The 25132-nt window shown below is 41.9% G+C and overlaps 1 long non-coding RNA gene across 1 annotated transcript; it reads left to right on the top strand.

Moving 5' to 3' along the window:
• Window positions 1–28: 28 nt before the first annotated feature.
• On the top strand, window positions 29–25132 carry LOC308482580. Its single transcript, XR_013989334.1, has 3 exons — window positions 29–213; window positions 567–631; window positions 24275–25132. It is a non-coding gene; the product is annotated as an uncharacterized lncRNA (long non-coding RNA).

Raw genomic sequence — 25132 nt, 5'->3', positions numbered from 1 at the left:
TGGAAACAAGCCCCACCCCACTTTCGATAGCGCCCTGCCCCTTTAAGCAATCCGAATGAAAATATGCGGAGAGGGGGCGGTGATGAAGTATTGGAAGAGGGCAGCTGAGTCTCGGCTCGGACGTCGAAGGGAATCCTGTCTCTGATTGGTCAGAGCGCGGAAGGCTGTGTTTAAAGAGACAGAAGTGCTGTTCAAAGCAACCTGACTTAAAAGGTAAAATAGAAATTAGAGCAGTCTGCGGAGCCGGTCTGGAATTCACGGCCATCGTCTTAAAAGCGCAGATAAGCCTGGTTGATGGTGGTTATTCAGAGAGGTCGTGGAGAGAAGAGGGGGGACGGTACTTTGCACATACTTAGAAGTACTCTCGCCTTCATGTTTCTCACGATCCAGCCCTGACCCAAGTCTCACCTTGGAAAGGGGAGATAGTGTGGAATAGAAGACAGGATATTGAAACTGACTGGCCTTTATGAAGATTGGATGTGAGAAGTGTGAGGGAAGATATATGGAATGGTGAGGTATGGGGAGTTTCTAGAGATGTATTTAAAAGAGTTTTGTTTTGTTTTCAGATGGAAGGGAGGAGGATTTGGGATGCAGTAGAAGAAGGGAAGTGATTGGGTGCTGCAGGAATTTTGTAAGTTAAGTAATTTGTTAAATGTGCTTAATAAAATAAGTGGTAGCTGCTAATCAATCATTTTTCCTACCTTTGGGGTCTGAACTGACTGAACAAAATCCAGCACAGAGTTAAAGCCCTGATTTCAATGGGTTTAGGATTTCCTAAAACTGTGTTGGATTACAGCAGTTGACCAGAACACTGTAGGCAGATGTAGTGCGCAAGTGATGGAATCTTGTTTGCACGTTTTTTCTTTTGTCTCTGTATCTTGAAATGTTGAAAGAGTAGGAATGTGACATTTTCAAAAAACAAAACAAAACCCTCTGTAAATTTAGCTTAGGGGCCTTGGGCATCTTGGAGGTGACCAGACTCACTCATCCCTGCCCCCCTCCTCCTTGGCTATGATGACATTGAAGTGATGGAAAAGCTAGAAGCTTGGACAAGTGAAGGGCATTGCTTTGGGAAATCATTTTGGGAGATGGCTGAGATGGTGGGACAACTTGATGGATTAAAATGCAGCATAAATAAAATTTGTGCAGCAGTCTTTCCTGTCTTCATATGGAAAGGAGCATGCACTTTCCATTTATATCCTGATATTCCTCCATGGAATATCCTGATTTATTGCATTTATATCCTGATATTCCTCCATGGAAGCCAAGGCAGCATAGGTCACATCCACACCATACATTTAAAGCACATAGTCGTCGTCCCCGAATCATGGGAAATGTAGTTTAGCCACCACAGAGCTACAATTCCCAGCACCATTGACCAAGTGCAGTTCCTATGATTCTTTGGGAGATGCTATGGGCTCTAAATGTATGGTGTGGATGTGAACATACATGGTTCTCTCTCACACACACTCATGGCCCCATTTTATTTTCTGTGAGGAAGCTTAAGCTGAGAGGGAATGACTGATCCAAAGTCACCCAGGAATGTCGTGGCTGAGTGGGGAGTCGAACATTGGTCTCCCCAATATTTCTTCAGCACACAAACTAATACATCACAAGTGTTTTGCTCCAACCATCCTCCCCTTAAAGGAAGGAAGAGCAAACTTTGGTCTGCTGAAGCCACATTCACGTGTGGGTAATTTGTCAGGACTCGGAACCAAAGATGGACAGGCTACCCCGCTTCCCTCTTTCTCCATGACTTGTTTCTCTCTTTCTGTCACTCCCTTTTCTTTCTCTCTTTGTCTCTGCCACCCACTTTAGTCCACTGCCTCTTCCCTCACTACCCACCAGGGTAATATAGCGCCCTGTGCGAAGCCAAAATCGGATACCCCTCCCTGCCCTTGCACCACCTTCCCAAAACTGGAAAATGGAGGTGCCGGGCTTTGGGAAGGAAGTACAGTGGTACCTTGGGTTAAGTACTTAATTCGTTCCGGAGGTCCGTACTTAACCAGAAACTGTTCTTAATCTGAAGCACCACTTTAGCTAATGGGGCCTCCAGCTGCCGCTGCGCTGCCAGAGCATGATTTCTGTTCTCATCCTGAAGCAAAGTTCTTAACCTGAAGCACTATTTCTGGGTTAGCGGAGTTTGTAACCTGAAGCGTATGTAACCCGAGGTACCACTGTACAAGGACTCTGGCAGGCTCCTAGAGCCTTCCCACCTCCTTCCTAATGCTGGGAAAGTGCTAACTAGGCTTTCGGAAGGAGGTGGGAAATTAGGCTAAGGGCTGCATGCAGCCATAGGTTGCCTACCCCTGCTTTAAAAAGTGCCTAATCAGAAAACACTTGCTCATTTACATTACCAGGAGCTTTGAAAAGAGCCATTGCTGGTTCTCTTGTAATGTACCGTCTCCTCCTTATCTTTCAAAATTGTGACTTAATTGACTTTGATGTAGTGTCATCATACTCTATTGTGTTGTGACATGTAATATGCCCAGAGCGCAAGTCAGCCACTGTCTACGTGTGTGTGTGTGTGTGTGTGTGTGTGTGTGTGTGTGTGTTTATTTATGCCTTTCCTTTCCTTGAGGGGCTTCTGCTGATGCAGTGCTTTGACAGGCTATTTATATCTCATTTTTTTATACTAATTCTTACAGGACCGGTTTCCAAATGGATACCTGCTCCTTGATTCTAACAAACTGTACACAAGTTAACACTGCCGATTCCAACAGACCTGATTCACACATTGGTTTAATTTTGCCAGCACCGTATGCTTCCAATTCTTCATAGTAAGAGGAATGTTTGAAATAGGGTCCACTTGTCTTAAGACCCACAAACTCCAGGTAAACTTCAGAGATCTTGTTGGGCAGGGCTCGTCTGGTGTCATGAGTCCCTTGTGCCAGTAAATTGATTCAGCAAAATGTTTGTGGCAATGAAGCAGCCATCTGAGAAGTGAGCTCCAGCATCGCCATCAGCATCGTGAAGCAATCTCATACCACAGGTGCTCACCAAACACAGGAGGCTGCCTTAGAGTTGGAAGAGACTACCAGGGTCATCTAGTCCAATGCCCTGCAATGCAGGAATCTTTTGCCCAATGTGGAGCTTGAACCCAACTGACCTATCCACAATCATGCCATTAGTTTTTCTAGCCCAGTGCTGTTAACATTGACTGGCAGTGGTTCTCAAGGAGGTGGACAAGGTGCCATCTAACCATCTTAAGGACTCCACTCCAGATTTGTGTAGGGTTTACTCCTTAGTGTTTTCTTCTTCCAAAGATGTCCCACAAGGCAGTGGGTATGGATTTTTCCTCAGGGTTTACTCCCAAAGCCTTTCTCATGAATGAGTGTAGCTTCAAGGCAGCGGAAGTTTAGGATTAGAGTTTTCCTTCTTCTAGATGGGCTACCTTCCCAGGTTGATGAGAGTTGAGCCCCATCTACCCCTCATTTCCCTGTTAAGCCATTGTTTTCGCCATCACTTTCCTAACCGCAAAATGCTCGCTTTTTAAAAAATCGATTTTTGGGGATGACTTACATTTCCAATAAGCAATTGGAAAATACTGAGCCGACCTTGGTTTCCGTTTAACTTTTTTCCTGTTAGCTGTTTCTGAATCTCTTCGCTGGAAGAGAGGCAAGATATGAGAAGTCCTTGAATGGAGAAAAGAAATGAGGTTGAAGAAGGACAGAGAGGTGGCCATGTAGTTAATTAACTAGCATTTAAGGGGTGTGAATACTGTACACAGAGGCTTGCTAATTCTGAGGAAAAGCTTGCGTAGGCAAGTCTTTGTAGTAGGGTGATTTATTTGCAAGGGAACATGGTGAAACCTTGCTGGTTTGCTCCTTGGCTGTAAACATCCAACAGTCCAGGAAGTGTCTTTTTTTTAACCCATGGCTTCCATTATTGTCATAATGATACCTTGCGCTTGAGCGGAATGTTCTAAATACATTGTGGCATTCTGTTTACCACAACTGCTCTTTGCATCACTTAGAAAACCTTCGTGTTATTGTGTCTCTCGCCTGTCTGCTTACCTGTCTGTCTGAGTGCTATGCACTTCCATTTCCCGGAGCGGAAGAGGAAGGGGCAGTAGGACAGGTTTTTGCTGTACATCTTTTACAGCTCACTCAGCCTTCCCCAACCTGGTGCTCTCCAAATGGCTGGGATTTATGGGGGCTGGAGCCCAATAACTTCTGGGAAGGCACCAGGTTGGGGAAGGGATACAAATAGCCCGCTTTGGGGGAGAAGACTCCAACAGTCGATAGCATACCTGCTAATCCTGCATCACGTTTCCAAAGGGAAGCAACTGGAGCAGCTCAAGGCAACTCACCTTTAGGCAGCTCGCATCTCTTTCAGCTTCTTTGGTCAAAAGCTGCTCAACACTGCTGAAGGGGGTCACCTTCCAAAGGCAGGGAGGAGAGATTCCCAGCCATTAGGAAGGACCCATTCCTGTAACCTTTACTCATTCAGCTCTACCATCCTTGGGTATGTATGTATGTATGTATTTCTTTTCTATCCCATCCTTCCTCCTGAAGGAGCTCAGGGGCAATGGTAAAACATTTTTAAAAACAACTACCACCACCAGTTGTTTTTTTTAAAAAAGAAAATTCTAAAAATAGTTGTTAAATACATCCTAGAAAGACTTGAAACATTCACAACCAGTAATAAAAGTAATAATAATAATAATAATAATAATAATAATAATTTTAAAAATAATAATAATTTTAAAAATAATTATACCCCACCCATCTGACTGGGTTGCCCCAGCTATTCCGAAGGTTGTCATCAATAGTGTCTTTCAACCACCAAATGCCTGGGCAAACAGGAATCTTCTAAAATTTCTTCTGAAATTCAATAATGAGGGAGACAGACCTAACTCATTAGGGAGGGCGTTCTATAAATGAGGAATCGCCGCTGGAAAAGCCCTGTCATGGGTCAGCATCATAGGAACCAGAAAAGATGCTTGTGGGGCCACACAACCCCAAAGCCTTGGCCCTGAGCAATAATCTCCTAGTGCTACTTTCTGGTAGTGATCCTGCAGGTAGGAGCAGCAACACAGTAGTACAGTACTTCCAATTCTCAACTCCTACCTTTTTCGAGTCACTCCAGAAGAACGCTGACAATGGTGTTGTTACGGTAAAATCTGGGTGCGGGGCTACTCTGCCACCCAGCTCGTCGGACTAAGTCCGCGGGTCCCTGCGGAAGAAAAATGAGCTCAGCCGGAGACAAGAGCAAACTGCAGAAGATCCAAGTTTATTGCGCAACAGGTTCAAGGCGAGATTGAACAGCGAGAAAGGGGTGACATGAATTTTTGAAACTTCCCTCCATGTCCCAGAATACAGTGCAAAATACATCCCAGTTACATCATGAATACATTAAGAAGAGGTTGGGTTACACAGATTACATCACGAATACATTAGGAAGAGGTTGGGTTACACAGATTACATCACGAATACATTAAGAAGAGGTTGGGTTACACCGGATTAACATATGGAGGAGGGAGAGGGGAATATGCAGAGCTGGAGATATGCGCAGATAAGCACATCCTGAGTACCGGTGATGGGAAGACAATGGTCCATGTATGCATAGTCTGCCACCTGGCATTGCCCGGAGGAAAGGCTTGGCAGAGCGATTTGACAGGATTAGGGTCTTGACACCTTGCTTGAGGGATTATGGAGGACAGGGGAGGTGTCATGGAGTCCTAGAGAAACTGAGCAAATTGGCACGTTGATTTTCTATGAATTTTATAGATTTTAGTTCCTTTTGACATTGACAATTGGAAATAAATGGATATATTGTAGCGAAGAAGAAGGTGAAGAAGACATGCCCCCCCCCCCTCTGTATCAGTGTCAAAAGCCACTGAGGGGTCGAGGAGAACATGTAGGGTTGCTTGTAGTAAGGTTAAAGCTTACGGAGAAATGATATATAACGAATTGAAAAGGATGTTTAAAATGACGTTTGTAAAAACAACAACCTCAGAAGCTTTTCTTTTGGGAATTATAGGGACAGAACTACCTAAACTGTAAAGAAACTTATTCATGTATGCTACTACAGCGGCAAGAATGTTACTCACCCCAAAATGGAAAGAAGCAGAAGTCCCAACAAAGGAAGAATGGATACAAAAAATTATGGAATATGCAGAAATAGCAAAACTTACCGGAAGAATAAGAAATCAATATAACAAACTTTTTCTAAAAGAATGGAAATGGTTTATTGAATATTTACAGATAAATTGTAAACAGATAAGAACATTGGCAGGATTATTGTAATAACCTGCAGTTTTACATTTATATTTATATATGTATGCAGTATATATTTAAAGTAGATGAATAAATGAGCAAATTAAGTTAATTTGGATATGCAGAAGATATTAAAAATAAATTTAAGGAACCACAGAAAGAGGGGGAAGGAAGTCAAGTTTTGAAGTGCAAAAATGATTGTAAAATTAGTGAAATGTATAAACCTGAAAAGTATAATTTAAAAAAAAAGATAGCGGTCATCAATCAAGGCAACCAAGGCTTTTCCAGTGCCCAAAGCAGGCCTGAAATCAGACAGGAATGGATCTAGATAATCTGCTTCCTCCAGGCATATCTGCAGCTGGGTAGCCACCACCCCCTTGATCACTTTGCCCCAAAAGGAGATGTTAGAGATTGGAAGATAGTTTTCTAAAACCTCTGGATCCAGGAAGGACCTCTTCAGGAGGTTTTGCACCTCTGTCTCTTCCAAGGTGGCTGCTATAGCTCCCTCCATAGTGAGGCATTGACCACCCCCTGGACCTACCCAGACAACCCCTTCCACTAGATTTTACCATGCCACTCTAAACAGCTCTGCTGGACAATTCACTGAGGATGTAATAGTAGTAGTAGTAGTAGTAGTAGTAGTAGTAGTAGTAATAATAATAGTATCTCACCCATCTGACTGAGTTACACCAGCCACTCTGGGTGGCTTCCAACAAATGTAAAAGCATCATAAGAAACACCAAACATTAAAAACTTCCCTAGGTAGAAGAAGTTGCTAAAAGTCTCCTGCTCCCTGAAACAACTCTTCATTTCCCCCCACTGCTCCCTTGAGCCTGGAACTGTTTGCTGTATTGCCTCAGTGCAATCATTTCCCTTATTTCCTTTTAATTGCTCATCAAAATTACCTTTCCCAGAAAGCCTTTGGATTATCCACCCAGCCTGTAGTGTAACCAAGTTAAAGAATGTGTAAATGAAATTCTCTTTCCTTAGCTACCTGTGCCTCCATTTCCTTCCTCCCTTCTGCTTCCCTCTCTTTTGGAATAAGGACCAGTCCTACCTGTTCTTCAGAAAGCACCATGCAAACCAATTGGTCTGTATTAAATAAATGAAATCGCTCCCATTTAGGGAACTTCAATTGATCACTCTGAGTATTAGCAAGTGATCATCTTAAGATAGGATGGTCCCCGTCCCCAGCAACCGTCATACCATCAAACCCATTTTTGACATTCCGCTAGCCTTTGGTGTGACCAAGGAACAGAATCCACAATGCAGTGATGCACATAGAAGCAGGCTTGATTCTTCATGGCAATAATAGCTGGTTATATAAAGCATGCATGGCCCTCCACTCCCATGATATCCTCAGTGCACCTCTCTACTCTCTCCCATATAAGTAAGTTTGCCACTATTGTTGGGGTGGGAATAAAGTCCACAATGATACTATGCTTACGGTAATGAGATTTGAGTTTGACTAAATGCGTTTTGGAGCCCCACCCAACCCTGTAAAAAGAGACTGCTAATGAGGTCAAGCCAGATGGACAAGTGTAGCCTGGCAGGTTCCCTTTTGTTGGGAGAATGGTGGGCTTTTGCAAAACTACAGAGAGGCCAAGTGCAAGTGATGGGTTGCTACAGAAACAAACTTATGGCAGGGGGCATGCCTTTCTTTCTTGGCTGGAGGTTATATTATAATAATAATAATAATAATAATAATAATAATAATAATAATAAAATAAAAAATTTTATTTATATCCCGCCCTCCCCAGCCGAAGCTGGGCTCAAGGCGGCTAACAACAATCAAAATAATCCAACGTTCTAAAAACATTTCATTATAAAAATTAATTAAAATCAAATTGGTGGCATATCATCAAGGTGTCTATTTCTGAAAGAGAACAAAAGACCAGCAGTCTTGAAGCTGGAGCCGAAAGAGACACAGAGGCATGACTCACCCTCTGCAAGAGCTATAGCATTGGGAGCCCTCTAGAAGACTAATGGAGCAGGTTCTGTTGGAGTGTTGATGCTGTATAGCTTCCTTCTTATGCTCAATAAGTGTGGGTGTTGGTGTCTGTAAATAAATCTTTATATCACAGGAACCATCTTTAGTCTCCAGTGATCTTGCTTCTAAGGTACATGCTGGGAACCTCTGAAATCTCTCACCCCTCCGAGATTTGGGTGTGCATAACAATACTTATCTGGTCATGTTGTGCGGATGCCTGATGTTTGTCTTCCAAAGCAACTACTCTATTCCAAACTTAAAAATGGAAAGTGTAATGCTAGTGGTCAACAAAAGAGGTTTAAAGACTGTCTCAAGGCAAATCTTAAAAAATGTAGTATAAACACTGACAACTGGGAAGCACTGGCCTGCAAGTGCTCCAGTTGGAGAACAGCCTTTACCATAGGTGTCATGGGCTTTGAAGACACTTGAACACAGGACGAAAGGGAGAAACGTGCTGAGAGGAAGGCACGCTTGGCAAACCCTCACCATGATCAACTCCTGCCCGGAAACCAATGTCCCCACTGTGGAAGGACATGTGGATCCAGAATTGGCCTCCACAGTCACTTACGGACTCACTGTTAAAACCGTGTTTATGGAAGACAATCCTACTCGGCTACAAGTGATTGCCAAAGAAGAAGAAGAATACGACTTATCTGGAAATAAGTTCTCACTGGACTTCCTTCTGAGTAGACATATGTGGAATTGTGCTGTCACTAAGCTCTATTTCCATGTTTTGACTTAATGTGGGACAATCACAAAAGCTGCTATGTTAGGATGTAGGACTATACTGCTCTGCTGAAGGGAAAACCCCATCATCCAATACTGTTAATTGCAACTCTGTTCTTTAAATTAAGCTTTGCACCTTGTTTTTTGAGTACTGTTGTAGCCAGAATGTTCTGTCTTCGTGCGTCCTAATTCACACATCACAACAAGCTGTGTGTCAACAGCTACACCATGGGTTAGCTGTATGAAGATGGATTCACACCTTTCATCATCCGTTTTTCTCCTTTGGCTGCAGGGAGGCTAATCTAGATTAATTAACCAACGTTTAGTGTTACATCTGAACTGTAAAATGTTTTTGACCTAAACATAGTTTGTTGAAACAAGTCACCTTGCACAACTGTGGTTAGAAGATGATTTGTTTCAACAAACCATAGTTAAGATTAACCACAGCTTATCTGGTTTGGATGACCAGGCAAGTTACAGTTAAAAGCCAAGTGGGGATTTGAACAACTCTGGTCTCCCAAGCTCTTGTCCAGAACGCTAACCACTACACCACATTGGCTAGAAATAATTGCTATGATTTAAATATGAATACAATCAGGTGATCTGAGTCCATGCTCAGCCTGCTCCTTGGGTGCTGTTGATGGGTCCCTAATAATAATAATAATAATTAATAATACATTTATTATCTCTACCCCACCCATCTGGCTGGGTTTCCCCAGCCACTCTGGGTGGCTTTCAACAGAACATTAAAAACAGAATAAAACTTCAAACATTAAAAACTTTCCTAAACAGGACTGCCTTCAGATGTCTTCTAAAAGTCGGGTAGTTGTTTATCTTCAGATTGTTATCTTCAGATAGTTGGAAAGTTGATCTCTCTTCATATGGTTCATAATCTTTAAAGCAGGTTTGGACTGGACAGCGCTTCAGAAAGAGGGCTCTTAAGAGGGGAGGCAGTCTTCCAATATGCGGACTGTCCTCTACAAAGTAGGGCGCAGTGCCAGCCTCTTTGAGAATGTGCAAATCATGCCAGGACCCACAATCCCCAACCATTACCCTTGGAATATGACAGTCCCCAAGTTGGCCACTGCATCAAGGAATTTGAAAGCGCAGCTGTGAGCACAAACTCAGCAGCATGGGGAGGGAGGAGGAGGGAAGAGAGGGAGAATGACACATGCATTATCAGCTTACAAGTATGTGGTTGTTTAAATCATAGATGCTGGAGCCCTGATGACATCAAAGGAGGCCTGGCTTGAACACGCCAGCTGTTGGTTGCATGTGACACCTGACAGCACAGAGTATTCCAGCTATGTGGCTTATCAGACAGCAGCCAATTAAGAGATACCCTGACAACACTCTATAATTTTCCTACAAAGGGAAGATAGGGAGCAGCAAAGGTGGAGAAGCGCAGAGGAAAAGGATGTAAATTAAGCCTAGGTAGGCCATTTCTGTGTCGCCAGCAAATTCCGGATCCAGGTCTATCAAGCCATTACTCCACTTTTCCTTGATCAAGTCTCTAGGGCAGCCTTTCTCAACTTCCTCTGTCTTTCTCCTTCCACTGTCAGAGGCTTTATGCCTCTGAATACCAGTTGCTGGGATTCACAAGTGGGAAAGAGTTGTTGCTGCTCACCACACTGAGACCCTCCTTGCAGTCTTCTCATCTGGTGGACCACTGTGAGAACCAGATGCTGGACTAGATAGATGGCCTTTGGGAATCACAGATTTATAGCAAGAGGGATGTAGACAAATTGCAGCAGGTTCCAGAAAGGGCTACAGAGATGATCAGCCGTATGGATTAGTTACCCACAACCGCTCAGGAATGAGTTGTCCCCATTTCAGCCATTCAAGTTGGCCTGAAAGAAAGTGACAGCCCACAGTACCGCAAGGTTGAGAGAGGATTGGAATCCAGCACTTCTTGGCTGAAGTTCAGGACTATCCACTGCCCTACTGTTCTTCAACCTCTGGTCTCTAAATGTTGTTGGACCACAACTCCCATCTTTCCTGACCCTTGACTAAGATGGCTGGGGATTATAGGAATTGCAGTCCAACAATGTATTGGGATCCTAGGTTGAAGCACACTGCACTACACCACATTGATGCTTCTTGCACAACAGAATGTCTTAATATATTGCACATCATGCTTGTTGGAGAAGACATGACAACTCTCTTCAAATACCAGAAAGGCTGTCACAGAGAAGAGGGCAAATGTTGTTGTTTTTTTCTTTGCTGCCCCAGAGAGCAGAACTAGATCTAATGAGTTTAAGTCTCTGGAGGGTAGATCCTGGTTGAATGTGATGGCCTCTTCCTCTCTGGAGGTCTTCTAGCAGAGACTGGACAACCACTTGTTGGAGGGGATCTTCTTTGAGTTTCCTGCATCAAGCAGAGGGTTGGCCTACAAGACCACCTCCTACCCTTATGACTCTATGGCACCATCTGCACTGCATTTAAAGCAGTATCATACTGTTTTAAATAGTAATGTCTTCTCCAGAGAATCCTGCAAACTGTAGTTTGTTAAGGGTGCTGGGGATTGTTTGGAAACCCCATTCCTTACACAGAGCTACAATTCTCAGAGTTCCCTGGGAAGAGAGATTGACTGTTGAACTGCTATGGGAATTCCATCTCTGTGAGGGGGCAGATGGGTCCTAAGTCTCTCTGCTGAGTAGATGGAGACTGAGATCGGCTCTCCCCCCACAAGGAGGGGTAGCACCTCACATGGCAATTTCAAATGTAGCATTTTAAATGTTCCTGGATTGTCAACTGCAGCCTCATTTTGAAGATGTGGATTGGGGTTAAGAAGTGATACAATTTTTGGAGAAACCTCACATTCCTACTTTTCTAAACAATGATCCTCTGGTGGACAATTTGTATCAGGGCTCTTGAATTGTCCAATATATCAATTATTTGCCTAGTTTGAAAACCATAGTTCAGAACAAACTAACCATAAAAGGCACAGAGAAGAATTCAATACAAGAATTGTCCAAATGCTCCAAATGATTATTTATTGTAGATTATTTTACTCATTTGGTGCAATGATATCCTGCCTTCCCCCCAGACAGCTCACCTGGTGAGCTTCTTGCCAATGAAGACAAATTCATGAAGACAAATTTATGGATGATACAGCTCTCTGTGGTTATGCTCTGCCTCCATAGTCCAGTTGCTGGAAACCACAGGAAGGGAAAGTGCTCCGATCAGACTATTCTGATGTTCTTATGGTTGAGTGGAGGATTTGATCCCATGTCTCCTCAGTCCCTGAGTTCCTCCAGAGAGCCTATTTATTCAGCATTCATGCTGATACTGTTTGGACAGTCTTTACTGAGCATTGCTTCCAATTTATTTACAAGGAGGTGATATGACAATGAGCTTTCATTCTGCATTCATTCAGATTTGTTTGTAGGATGTTTGCATTTCTTCCCATTAATCATGCATTCATCCCACACTTTTCAATGCATTTCCTTATCATTTTCCAAAACGTCAGTGAGTTTGTTTAAGTGGATTTGTTGCAATGGGGTGACAGTGTGTTTTAATCCACTTTAATTGTGTAATCAAGATGTGGAAAATATGGAAACAACGAGGAGAGGCAGGACTGAGATTTGGATATGCTTCAAGGTCCAGATTATGGGAAGCCCCAAAAAATTAATAATTATAATTTGGATGATAATTTGGTCTTTTTATTTTAGTTTTTTATTTTAATGGGATTATGATTTGAAATGTTAATTGGATGCTTTTTATTGGAAAATTAATAAAAATGATTTAACAATAATTGTGTAGACTTAAGACTCGTCAACGCTTGTCTCATGCATAGAAAGCAGGGTTCTGAGCGGTTTACCTCTTGCTCTGATATTTTCCCAGAGAAAGCCTCCTGTTTAGTGCTAAATCAGAGAAAACGTCAATCCAGAGAAAACCCAGATTGCCATTTGCTCTGACTGAATGCTAAAGAGTAGCTTTCCCTGGAGGAAAGCAGCGGGACAAGAGGAAGTATGGATAAGACCTTAATTCCTCCCAGACAACATTGACAGTCTGAAGACACCCCTAGTCTGACATGCCAACCATTACATCACACTGGCTCTCGGCTCCAATTCATGGCAATAGGATTTCATTTCTCTTCTATCCCTTCTTGCCAACTTTATCAACATCCACATTTGAAACACTGTGATATCACTCTAACAGCCAAGGTTTGCGTTAAACAATCCTGGGAGCTGTAATTTGTCAAGGGTGCTGAGAGTTGTTAGGAGACCCCTATCCCACTCACAGATCTACAATAACCAAATTTGCTGAGAAAAGGGATTGATTGTTCTACCACACTGAGAACAGTTGCTCTGCGTGGGGAAGAAGAGGTCTCCTAACAACTCTCAGTACCCTAAACAAACTGCAGCTGCCAGGATTCTTTGGAGGGAGAGCCACCATGTTTATTTAAAGAGATATCATAGTGCTTTAAATGCACAGTGCAGATGCAGCCCTTGTCCGGATTTAGTGTTTTATAGGACACGACTCAGCAAAGAGCCCTCCTGCATAAGTGCCATGAAGAGGAGGAGGAGCACAAGATATTCAGGTTCCCTTTATTTCAGCGTGGCACTTGCATCATAGATCTTGCTGCTGGATGGGGCCCTTAAGTAGCTGCATTAAGGAATGCAAGCCATTTATATAATCACCATGCATTAACAACAGACTACAACAATACCCGGCTACTCGTTGCCTACTGCAATAAAGCCGGTGCGTGTGGCAACACAAAGGGAGGCACGTTCAAGGCCTTGCTGAACACACAGCCCAAAAGCCCACATTCTGCATACGCTGCAATTTCGGCCACATTAGGGAACTTGCTTGCATGGCACAACTCTCCTTCTGAGGTGCTACCTAAGTAAGCAAGTGCTAAGCCACGTATGTAGGGAGCAGTCCATTACGGCAAATGGGGCACTGCCCCACCAACCTCAGTCTGCCCACTGCTAGCTCCAGCCTGCCTTCTTACTGACAACCAGCCCAAGAGGCAACCCAGCCTGTCAACCTCTCCCTTCTCCTTCGCCATCTCTCAGTATTGCCCTTGTAGAACTTAGCAGGAAGCTTACCCTCCAACATGGCGTGGCCCAAATCCAAAGCACCATCTTCCAGGTCTGAAATCACATGACCTGTGCAAGATCGCTGACCTAGAAAAAGTGCTATTTTTAAAAAATAAATAAATAATATTTATTATTTTTCCAAAAACTTAAACACTAAAAAGAAAAAAAAATACAATACAACACATCAAATTAACAAAGCAAGACAAAGACAATAAAATAAATCAAACAATTTCATTATCCCATCTTTCATTCACTTATTTCCACGACCTCCTCACACCTCCCTTTTTGTATTCCACTTCTGTTAATTATTTCAGCAATTCCTTTCCATCTTCCTCTGTTTTCTATCCTATAATTATCTTAACTCATTCTAACCTTATTTTTTCCTTTAATGCTCTATTAACCTATCTGTACTTAATTCCTTATAATATTTCTACTAATGCCATATAATTTCATTTCAACATTTTTCTAACATTCATTAATTTTACAATATTTCTGTAGATAATCTTTAAACTTTTTCCAATCTTCTTCCACCAACTCCTCTCCCTGGTCTCGGATTCTGCCAGTCATTTCCGCCAGTTCCATGTAGTCCATCAACTTTATCTGCCATTCTTCCCGGGTGGGCAAATCTTGTGTCTTCCAATACTTCGCGATAAGTATTCTTGCTGCTGTTGTTGCATACATTAAAAAAGTTCTATCCTTCTTTGGCACCAATTGGCTGACCATGCCCAGGAGAAAGGCCTCTGGTTTCTTCAAGAAGGTATATTTAAATACCTTTTTCATTTCATTATAAATCATCTCCCAGAATGTCTTAATCCTTGGGCACATCCACCAAAGGTGAAAGAATGTGCCTTCAGTCTCATTACATTTCCAACATTTATTTTCAGGCAAATGATAAATTTTTGCAAGCTTGACTGGTGTCATGTACCACCTATAAATCATTTTCATTAAATTTTCTCTTAGGGCATTACATGCCGTAAATTTCATACCTGTGGTCCATAACTGTTCCCAGTCAGCCATCATTATATTATGTCCAACATCTTGTGCCCATTTAATCATAGCTGATTTCACCGTTTCATCCTGAGTGTTCCATTTCAACAGCAAGTTGTACATTTTTGACAAATTCTTAATTTTGGAATCTAACAATTCTGTTTCCAATTTAGATTTTTCCACCTGGAAACCAACTTTTTTGTCCAAATTATATGCCTCCATTATTTGATAATAATGGAGCCAATCTCACACTTTATTTTTCAATTTTTCAAAGCTCTGCAGTTTTAGTCTGTCTCCCTCTTGTTCCAGAATTTCCCAATATTTCGGCCATTTGGCCTCCATATTGAGTTTTTTCTGTGCCTTCGCTTCCATTGGTGACAACCACCTTGGGGTTTTCTTTTCTAACAAATCTTTATATCTTACCCATACATTAAACAATGCTTTTCTAACAATATGATTTTTAAATGCTTTATGTGCTTTTACCTTATCGTACCACAAATATGCATGCCAACCAAATACATTATTGAAACCTTCTAGGTCCAACACATCAGTGTTTTCAAGTAGCAGCCATTCTCTCAGCCAACAAAAAGCAGCTGATTCATAGTAGAGTTTTAGGTCTGGCAGGGCAAATCCACCTCTTTCTTTAGCATCAGTTAATATCTTAAATTTTATTCGAGGCTTCTTGCCCTGCCAAACAAATCTGGAAATATCTTTCTGCCACTTCTTGAAACAATCCATCTTATCCAAAATTTGTAATGTTTGAAACAAGAACAACATCCTTGTCAGCACATTCATTTTTATCACAGCAATTCGGCCTAACAATGATAACTTCAAATTTGACCATATTTCTAAATCCTTTTTCACTTCAATCCAACATTTTTCATAATTATCCTTAAATAAATTTACATTTTTAGCAGTCATATTAACCCCTAAATATTTCACTTTCTTAACCAATGTTAGTCCTGTCTCTTCCTGAAATTTCTCTCTCTCATTTACAGTTAAATTTTTCTCTGACCTTAGTTTTCATCTTATTCAGCTTAAAACCTGCTACTTGCCCAAATTCTTGAATCAGTTCCAATACCCTTTTTGTACTAGATTCTGGTTCCTGTAGGGTCAATACTAAATCATCAGCGAATGCTTTCAGTTTATATTGTTTAACTCCCACTTGTATACCTTTGACCTCTTGGTCCTTTCTTATCATGTTTAACAAAACCTCGAGGACCGATATAAAAAGCAGTGGAGAAATTGGGCAACCTTGTCGTGTCCCTTTCTCAATCTTAAACTCTTCTGTCACTACATTGTTCACAATTAATTTTGCCTTTTGTTCTGAATAAATTGTACCTATACCATTTCCAAAACCTTGACCTACCCCCATCCCCTGTAGATTCTTCTTCATAAAGCTCCAGGAAATGTTGTCAAAGGCTTTCTCCACGTCTACAAATATCAAGACAGCCTTAGTATTAATATTCACTTGAAGTTTTTCTAAAATATTAATTATATTCCTCATATTGTCAGACAAATGTCTGCCCGGGAGAAAGCCCGCTTGATCTTTATGAATTTCTTCTACTAACACCTTTTTTAATCTTTTGGCCAAAATGTCTGCAAAAATTTTATAATCCACATTTAGCAACAATATGGGGCGGTAGTTTTTGAGCTGTGTCTTTTCAGTCTCTGTTTTCGGTATAAGTGTAATGTAAGCTTCCTTCCACGACTCTGGTGCCTTCCTTCCTTCCAATATTTCATTACAGACTTCCTTCAATGGTTGTATTAACCAATCTTTCAAAGATCTGTAATATCTTGAAGTCAAACCATCTGGTCCTGGAGATTTACCTAATTGCATGTTCTGGATAGCCCCTTCCACCTCCTGGTCTGTTATTTTGTAGTTCAACATTAGTTGTTTTTCCTGAGAGATTTTGTGTAGTCCATTTATTTTCAAAAATCGATCAATGTCCATTTCTTTCTGCTTCTCCTGTGTATAAAGTTGTTTAAAATACCTCTGGAAACACTTCCTAATCTCCACTGGGTTCTGTATATTTTTTCCTTCCACTTCCAAATTCGTAATAGTATTGAGTTTTTGTCTTTTTTTCATTTGCCAGGCCAACAATTTTCCACATTTATTTGCCGATTCAAATGTCTTTTGCCTCATCTGTTTAATCTTCCATTCTATTTCCTGATTCATCAGCTTTGCATATTGTACTTGATATAACTTTATCTCTTTCAGAATCTCCTGTGACTTTGGTTTTGCTCTCAGTTTCTTCTCTCCTTCCTTTATCTTTTCCAGAATTTTATCCTTTTTTTCATTCTGAGGTCTCTTCTTAATTGCATTCTGTTGTATTAGGAATCCTCTCCTAACCGCTTTGCTTGCATCCCAAATTACTCTTTTTTCCACTGTAGTATTCATGTTTATCTCAAAATAATCTCTTAGAGTTTTTTGGGGCCTTCTTGGTCACCTCTTCATTCCTAAACAAAGTGTCATTCATCCTCCATCTGAAGGAACCACTTGGCATCAATTTCATTTCTATCTTCACCGCATTATGGTCCGAACAAGTTTTGGGGCAGATCTCCACTTTGCTGATCTTCGGAGCCAGTCCCCTGGTTACCCAGATTTGGTCAATTCTTGTCCATGTCATTTTAGCCTCAGAGAAGAAAGTTCCCTCTCTTCCCAGAGGGTTCTTCGTTCTCCAAATATCAACTAAATCCATATTTTCAGTCATGTCAAAAAAGGTTTTTGGTAGTTTACCATCTTTGGTGACTACCTGTCTCTGTGCCTTATCCATATTTGTAGACACCACTCCATTCATATCTCCCATCAAAATCATATTATAGTCCATATAATCCATCAGGGTCTCGTGTAACTTCTTAAAGAATTCCGATTTTCCTTCGTTTGGTGCATAGATACCTAAAATCAAAAATTTCTCTCCTTGTGATTGAATTTCAATTGCTACAAATATTCCTTGGTTGTCTTTAAATAAGAATTTCGGTGATAGGCTCTCTTTTGCATAGAGGACCACTCCTCTTTTTTTAACTTTGTCTGATGAAATGAATTCTTGGCCCAATCTTTTATTACTCAATATCTTCCTGTGTAGCCTTATTACATGTGTTTCTTGTAAACAAATTAAGTCCAAATGTTCTTTTTTCAATAAATGAAAGACTCTCCGCCTCTTTTCAGGGGAATTTAGTCCATTCACATTCCAGCTCAAAACCTGCAACGCCATCATGTAATTACGCTGATGTTCCTCCAACTGCACCCAATGCTTGCTCTTCTTCTGTTGGTAGTAATGGTAGCACGTTCACTGAGGAGTCCAATCCAAAAGACAATGTTGATATGTCCAATATTCCCCTGTTTGGTGATCTTCTGTCCGATGCTCTTGGCTCTTTTCCAGGTCCCTTCTGCAGATCTTCCTCGTATTTATACAAAAACTTCACTTTATCCTCTACTGATCTTATTTTTATTTTCCTACCTTTGAAACTGAAAGATAAGCCTTGGGGAAACTCCCACCTAAAAATAATTTTATTCTTTCTCAGCAGGGCAACAATATCTCCGTAGTCAGGCCTAAGATCCAAAAGATATTTCGGGACGTCTTTAAAAATTACCACTCTTGACTGTTGTACTTCTAGGTTCTTCTGGTAGTGCCAACCCAAGATTCTGTCTCTCTCTTCTTTAGTTCGAAGGGTAATCAAGCAGTCTCTTATTATATTCTTCTCTTTTTTCCCTCCTCTTCCAAGTCTGAAGGCCCTCACAATTCTAAACTCTTCTTGTCCCAAGTCCAAGTCCCAAAAATCAGCAAATTCCTGCGTAAGAAAGTCTATCAAACTTTCCTTCTCGAATTCAGGTAGGCCTCTGATCCTCAAATTTGTCTGTTTTTCTTTAAGTTCAATCATAGCAAGCGCCAACTTATGTTCATCAAGTTGCCTCTGTAGGGCTGGGACTCTCTCTCTCTCTCCAATTGTGTTACTTTACATTCAGCAGCAGCAGCCTTTTCCCTAGCTTCCTCTGCAGTCTGCCGTATCAGAGTGGATTCCTGTATCAATTTCTGAATAGTTTCTGTATTGGTATTCACCTTTAGTCCCAGATTGTTTATGCTTTCCGTGTTTAAATCAATTTTATTAGTTGCAGCATCCACTTTCTTATTAAGCTGTTCCAATGAGTCATTTATCTTACTTAACGCAACCGCTAATACCTCTTCTGATAGCATTCCTTTTGATTTTGGTTGTGCTGATATAGACACAGCAGCAGCCGGAGGAAGAGGGTCTGGTATTGAACTTCTCCTAGGTTGCTGCCTAATCTTCCCAGACCTTAATGTTTTTTCAGCAGTTGGCAAATCTATTTTTTCCTTTCCATTTGCCATAACACTTAAAAGATTCAAGATCAGTCCCAGAGTCTCACAGTTTCTTATCTTACAGCTGGAAATTCCCCTAGCTCCACTCTTGTAGAACTCTTGTAAAACAACCAGTTTCAAAAGCTTCCACTAGGGGGAAACAGTTTCAATTTATGTTACTTGTATTGATCAATAATGTCCTCTTTTAAACACAGTTCAAACATCCAAAATTAGTTTCAGTTTTCTGTTACTATTTATTCCTTTTTAGAAACAACCAGAGACTGTAGAAACAATGTATTTCTCTTACTTAGCTAGCTGTCAGTGAATGTTCTATACACTGTCAATGGACATTCCAAAAGACGTCAATCCAACTAGCAGCCCGTTTCCAGGGTCAGAGCGGCAGTATTCTGACTCTCTTCACTCTCTCCTGCAGGTCTACTCAGTCCACAACTTCCCCCCCTCTTCTCCTGCCCCCGAGGGGGGGTTAAATGTTCTTTACCGTTGAAATTTTAGTCTTTTGCAAAGGGCTTTCCAAGGCTTCAGCTTACAGCCTTTTTGCTTCAATCTATTTACAAAAAGGGAAGGCGGACTTCCTGTATTGAACCTCTCTGCTTCGATACCAAATTATACGTTTAGAAATCTGATGGAAAAAGTGCTATTTTGGGGCACGGCACCCAAAAAGCACATGTTTGGGGGCACCGCACGAGATCACAGACCCGAAAAAGTGCTTTTTTCAGGGCAGGATCTGAGCCCGAAATTGCGTGGGAGCAAGGCACCCAAAACAGCCGCCATACTCTCACAGGGAGAAGCAGGATATCCCAGTTTTTCCAGGGCAGTTGATGGGGATGCAGGAAGGCAAAGGGCTGCGGCTCCACCTCCTGTTGACTTCCCTACCTTTTGTCCCTCCACTCTCAATGGTCACCAGCCGCCACTGGTTGGGGGTGGCGTGTGCCGAAGCGAACTCATTTGAAAGATAAAACTCTCCAAATTGATCGCCTGCAACTGTGCAAGGCTTTGACTATACCGAGCGTGTGCTCAAACAGAAAAACGTTGCACACCCCTTTGTTTTTGGTCACACATAACTGAAATCAGGAATTGCCTTTGAGGTAGATCCATGGGAAGCCAGGCCATGGCTGGTGTTGCTAGGGATTAAACCGGGGACCTTCCAGATGCAGTACCTAAAGCTGCAATCCTAAATCCACCTACCTGGGAGTAAGGCCCATTGAATTCAGTAGGGCTTACTTCTGAGCATGGGCATAGCCAAGATTTTTGTTAGGAGGGGACAGGCTTTGTTGGGGAGCCAGAAACTCAGGTTTGCATTGATCTGTATTGATTTTGAGTGATTTAGGTGGGCAGCTGCCCTCCCTGGCGACGCCCGTGCTTCTGTATAGACATGGTTGGGCTTGTGCTGTAAGCTCTGCTACTAAGCTTTGGGTCCCTTCTGGTCAAATCTGCCAGGATGATCAGATGCATTTTATTTCCTTCTACTCCTTTCATTCTAATATGCACCTGTCACTCACAGTATGGTCAAGCATTGTCCTGAGGCAAGCAAAACCTGCTGGGGACTGATCCTAGACGCTCTGTCTTTTTTAACTTGTTGATACTCATTTTCATTTTACTTTGTGTTTTTTTTAACCCACTGAATTTATTCTATTCTATTCTATTCTATTCTATTCTATTCTATTCTATTCTATACATTTGGATACTCTGCTTTATGTGTTTTCTATTTTGTTTCCTTATGTTTTGTGCTGGTCATTGGCCATAAAAATAAAGATTTCTTTTGGGTATAGGAAATAGAATCCATTTCAGCAAATGGACATTTTGCATTGCAAATAAAAACAGATACATAGAAGTCACACAGGGAATCTTGGAAATGTGAAGGAATCCATAAATTCTAAATTGTACTGCTGCATTTGAAATGAAAAAATAAAGGCCCATTCTCAGAAGTTAAGTGTGGCACTTACAGACAACTCCCCATTTGCACGCATTCAATATGTGTGCAACCGCACATACATGCATCACGAAAAACCCAGAAGTGACCTGAAAATGTCACAAAAATATCACAAAAAGGGGCAGAATAGGGTGGGGCAGGGGCAAGGTGGGGCTAGAACGGGGCGTTTGCAAGCTTTTTCAATGGTGTTTCAAATACACACAATTTCACTGACACACATGATGTCTCGGAACATAACCCCCGGGTAAATGGGGGGGGGTAGTGTTGCCTGTACACTGATGACATGATTTCTTACAACAACCTGTGAGGTTGGTTGAATTGAGAGATAGTGAGTGGTACGTGCCAGATGACAAGCAAGAGAGGGGAACCAATGTCAAGACCGTGGTAGGAATGGGTGGGAGAAGCAGTTGCTATTTGAGTTGTGGGAGAAATTTGATTCAGTTTGCATTTAAGGACGAAACAACCTAAGCAATGCTTTCCAATACAATATGTGAACCAAAATACAGTCATGGTTCAGATTTTGCACTTCTCTGAATTTTGCAATGCAGTTCTTCAGCCAAGTAATATTTACAAAAATGCATATGCTGGCGAAAATGGCATGACATCAGGGGAATTTGTTTCACAGAAATGTGTACAATAGGCCAGATTGCATACAAAGATATGTATATTAGGACAGGGTTTCAGTAACATGCTGCTGAATTTTCAAGCAACTGCTTGAAGGAGACTTGGAGAATTGAATTTAAAATGGAAGAAACAAGACTTCAAAACTGATTCCAACATTTCTAGTTTCTACCCCTAAGCAACTATGGATGGTGTTTGTGGTAAGCAGTGACACAACCATAGCCTGAATGTTAACCTCATCCATCTCAGCTCATAGCCCATCAGCAGGGGCGGAGGAAGGGGGGTGCGGTGGGGGTGGGCCGCCCCGGGTGTCACCACTGAGGGGGGTGACAAAATGCCAAGCGGTACTCACTGTGAGGCCTGCAGCGCGCCCAAGCCATGCATCTCTCCTGGGAGTGATGCAGCGGCTTGGACACTTGCAGCCTCCGAGCTCCCCCCAAATGGTCCGCCCTCCGCCTTCCCCTCAGCTGTAGGGCGACTGAGAGGGAGGAGGCAGGCAGACTCCTTGGAGGCCCACAGAGCGTCCTGCCCCAGCTCGCCCTGCCCCTCGGGCGGCTAGCCCCGCCCCTGGGTTCAGGGCACACACACTGCCCCAGGTGCCCTATTGGCTTGCTCCGCCATTGCCCAAACAGATGCTATGAGCCAGAGCCACTTCAGTGGACACGGGTCTAGCCATTGGCCATTACTCTCCATCCCTCTAGGAAAGAACAGGTCGGCATTGGAAGTTTACTTTGGATATTTTTCCCCCCTGACAATTTCTTGGAAAATGAAGCAGACATCTGGTAGCAAGAAGGAGGGGAGGGGGAAAAACAGATCAGAGAGGAAAGCAGGGAGGTGCAAATTCCCAGAGGGGAAGGCAGTGCCTGTCTGCTTCTTACATAAGATATATAGGTCGCAATCTGCTTTGGAGAAGGGCAAGGCGCTCTGAATGCCAAAGTAAACAGGCTTGTCTTATGGAAAACCACTCCGTGGTTAATATTTATCAAAGGTCATTATTTAAGACCCAATGATAAGAAGATCAAGAGACAAGGAAATAGATCAGTTTTCAGTTCCCCTCTCAAGTTAATTGCAATCTTGAGGAGGCAATAGCTACGTGGCTCAAACAAATTAGGCTGCATACGCGTTGTACCTTTAAAGCACACTTGCTCCTCAAAGATTTCTGGGCACTGTAGTTTGTTAAGGTTGGCTAGGAATTGTAATTCTGCAAGGGGCAAACTACTGTGCCCAGAATTCTTTGAGGGAAGAAATGCACTTTGAATGTGCTTTAAATGCATACTATGTACGCAGCCTATGGTGAAGGCCTGTGATTTGTTGTATCCACTGTGAAAAACGAGCATACGGACAGCCATCCACAAGTTTTTAAGCCGAAATGGGTTCGTGTGACACTAACAATTTTATTATGGCCTTCACTTTCAAAGACTAAGGGTCCCCTTCAACAGGCACATCTATTCAAGGTTGCCATCCTATACTCAACTTATCTGGGCGTAAGCCCCCTTGAACTCAGTGGGACCTACTTCTGAGTAGACAAGTCTAGGCTTGCACTGTTGGTTCCACTGAAAGAAGCAGGATTTACTTCTGAGTGATCACGTATAGGAATTGCATTGTGATTCAGTTAACACCCTGATTCGAAGGCTGAAATCATCCTCTAATGTACACTTACTTGGAAGTAAATCCAGTTGAGCCTGGTACTTACTTCTGAGTAAACATGCATCGGCAGAAATGAGTATACACTCTGAATTCCCTCTCAGGATAAGTCAAGCCAAGAGCTACACTAGTAAAATGTTTCAAAACCTGTCACAGGGATCATCTTCACCATACATTAAAAGCATCGTCATACCTTGTTAAGAGTGCTGAGAGTTGTTAGGGAACCGCTGTTCCCTGCACAGAACTACAGTTCCCGGGGTTCCCAGGGAAGAGGGGTTGATTGTCAAACCATTCTGGAAACTACAGCTCTGTGAGGGGAATAGGGGTCTCTTAACAATTCCCAGCACCCTTAACAAACTATAGTTCCCTGGACTCTTTGGGGGAAAGCCATGGCTGTTTAAAGTGACATAATAGTGCTTTAAATGTATAATGTGAATGGGGCCATGGTGGTGGTTTTTTTTTTTTACTGATGCCCTGCTGTAAATGTTAGAACTGAGAAGCCCAATGGGGGGGGGGGGGAGGCTAAACTGATTTTAATGAGAGAAATGCTGAATATTCTCTAATGTCGATGTTCAGCTCAAAATTAGCATATTTAATGTAGCCAAACAAATTATCTGTCCCAAATACTCACCACACCAAACATTCCCATTGTTTCAACGCTGCATCTTCTTGACATCATTTCCCTCGCCCTCCCTGCCTTGGCATCATTTGGCCACTGCACCACTTAACAAGATTGACTGTGGGCACCCATATGATTTTCTTTACAGGCATCTGCGACATCCTTGTCAAAATTGCACAAGCCACTTAAATTGTAGCGTGGGCAAATGAGGACACTGACAGTGAAGGCAAAGGAGAAGGATGGAAAAGGCACAGAGCAGAATGGCAACAAACAAGCAAACAAACAAACAAACAAACAAAAAACAAATAATTGATGATGACCTGGTACCAAAAGCATAACCATTTAGCTGAAACTACATGCAAACTCAAACTCAACCATCCTTTGATATGCACACTTCTCCTAATTTTGCAATACAGTTTTGTAAATGTGTGCAAAAATGCGTAAACTGGGGTAAGGTGTGCATATATCTGTGAAAATAACATACACTAGAACATTGTCTTAGAGGAAATCCCTTTGCAAAAAAATATGAATATGAAGCAAAACTGCGTACAAAATGTGCATATGAGAATAAATTTGCACTAAAATGCTGGTGAATTTTCACAAGGATATTTTAATAAAAAAACAACAACTAAAACATAAACTGATGTGGAAAAATGAGTCACCAAATTTGAGGTTGGAAAAATGAGAAACAGAAATCGACATGTTTGCCTCTATCCCTAGATATTTGTGTCATTTTGAAGGAACAGTTCTTGGGCCAGCCCACGGTATTTATGATCTAAGCTGTTTTTAAATAACGGCTTTGACTATTTTTGTACATTGCTTTCAGTATTTTTTTGTTTGTTTTCAAAACACACACACACACACAGTATAAAAAAAGAATTTGATGTTTCAAAAAGGCATCCAAGTGACTACTTTTCATGGGCAAAATCAGAACTTTGTGAGACTTCCTTACCCTGCACTCCACACTCTTCCTCCATTTCTCTGTTCTCTTTTTATTATTCATCCC

Source organism: Podarcis pityusensis (assembly GCF_964106645.2).
Source record: "Podarcis pityusensis genome assembly, chromosome: 8".
In the NCBI taxonomy this organism is placed as follows: Eukaryota; Metazoa; Chordata; class Lepidosauria; order Squamata; family Lacertidae; genus Podarcis; species Podarcis pityusensis.
Note: the sequence above shows the minus strand (reverse complement) of the source record. Positions and strands in the feature narration are given on the sequence as shown.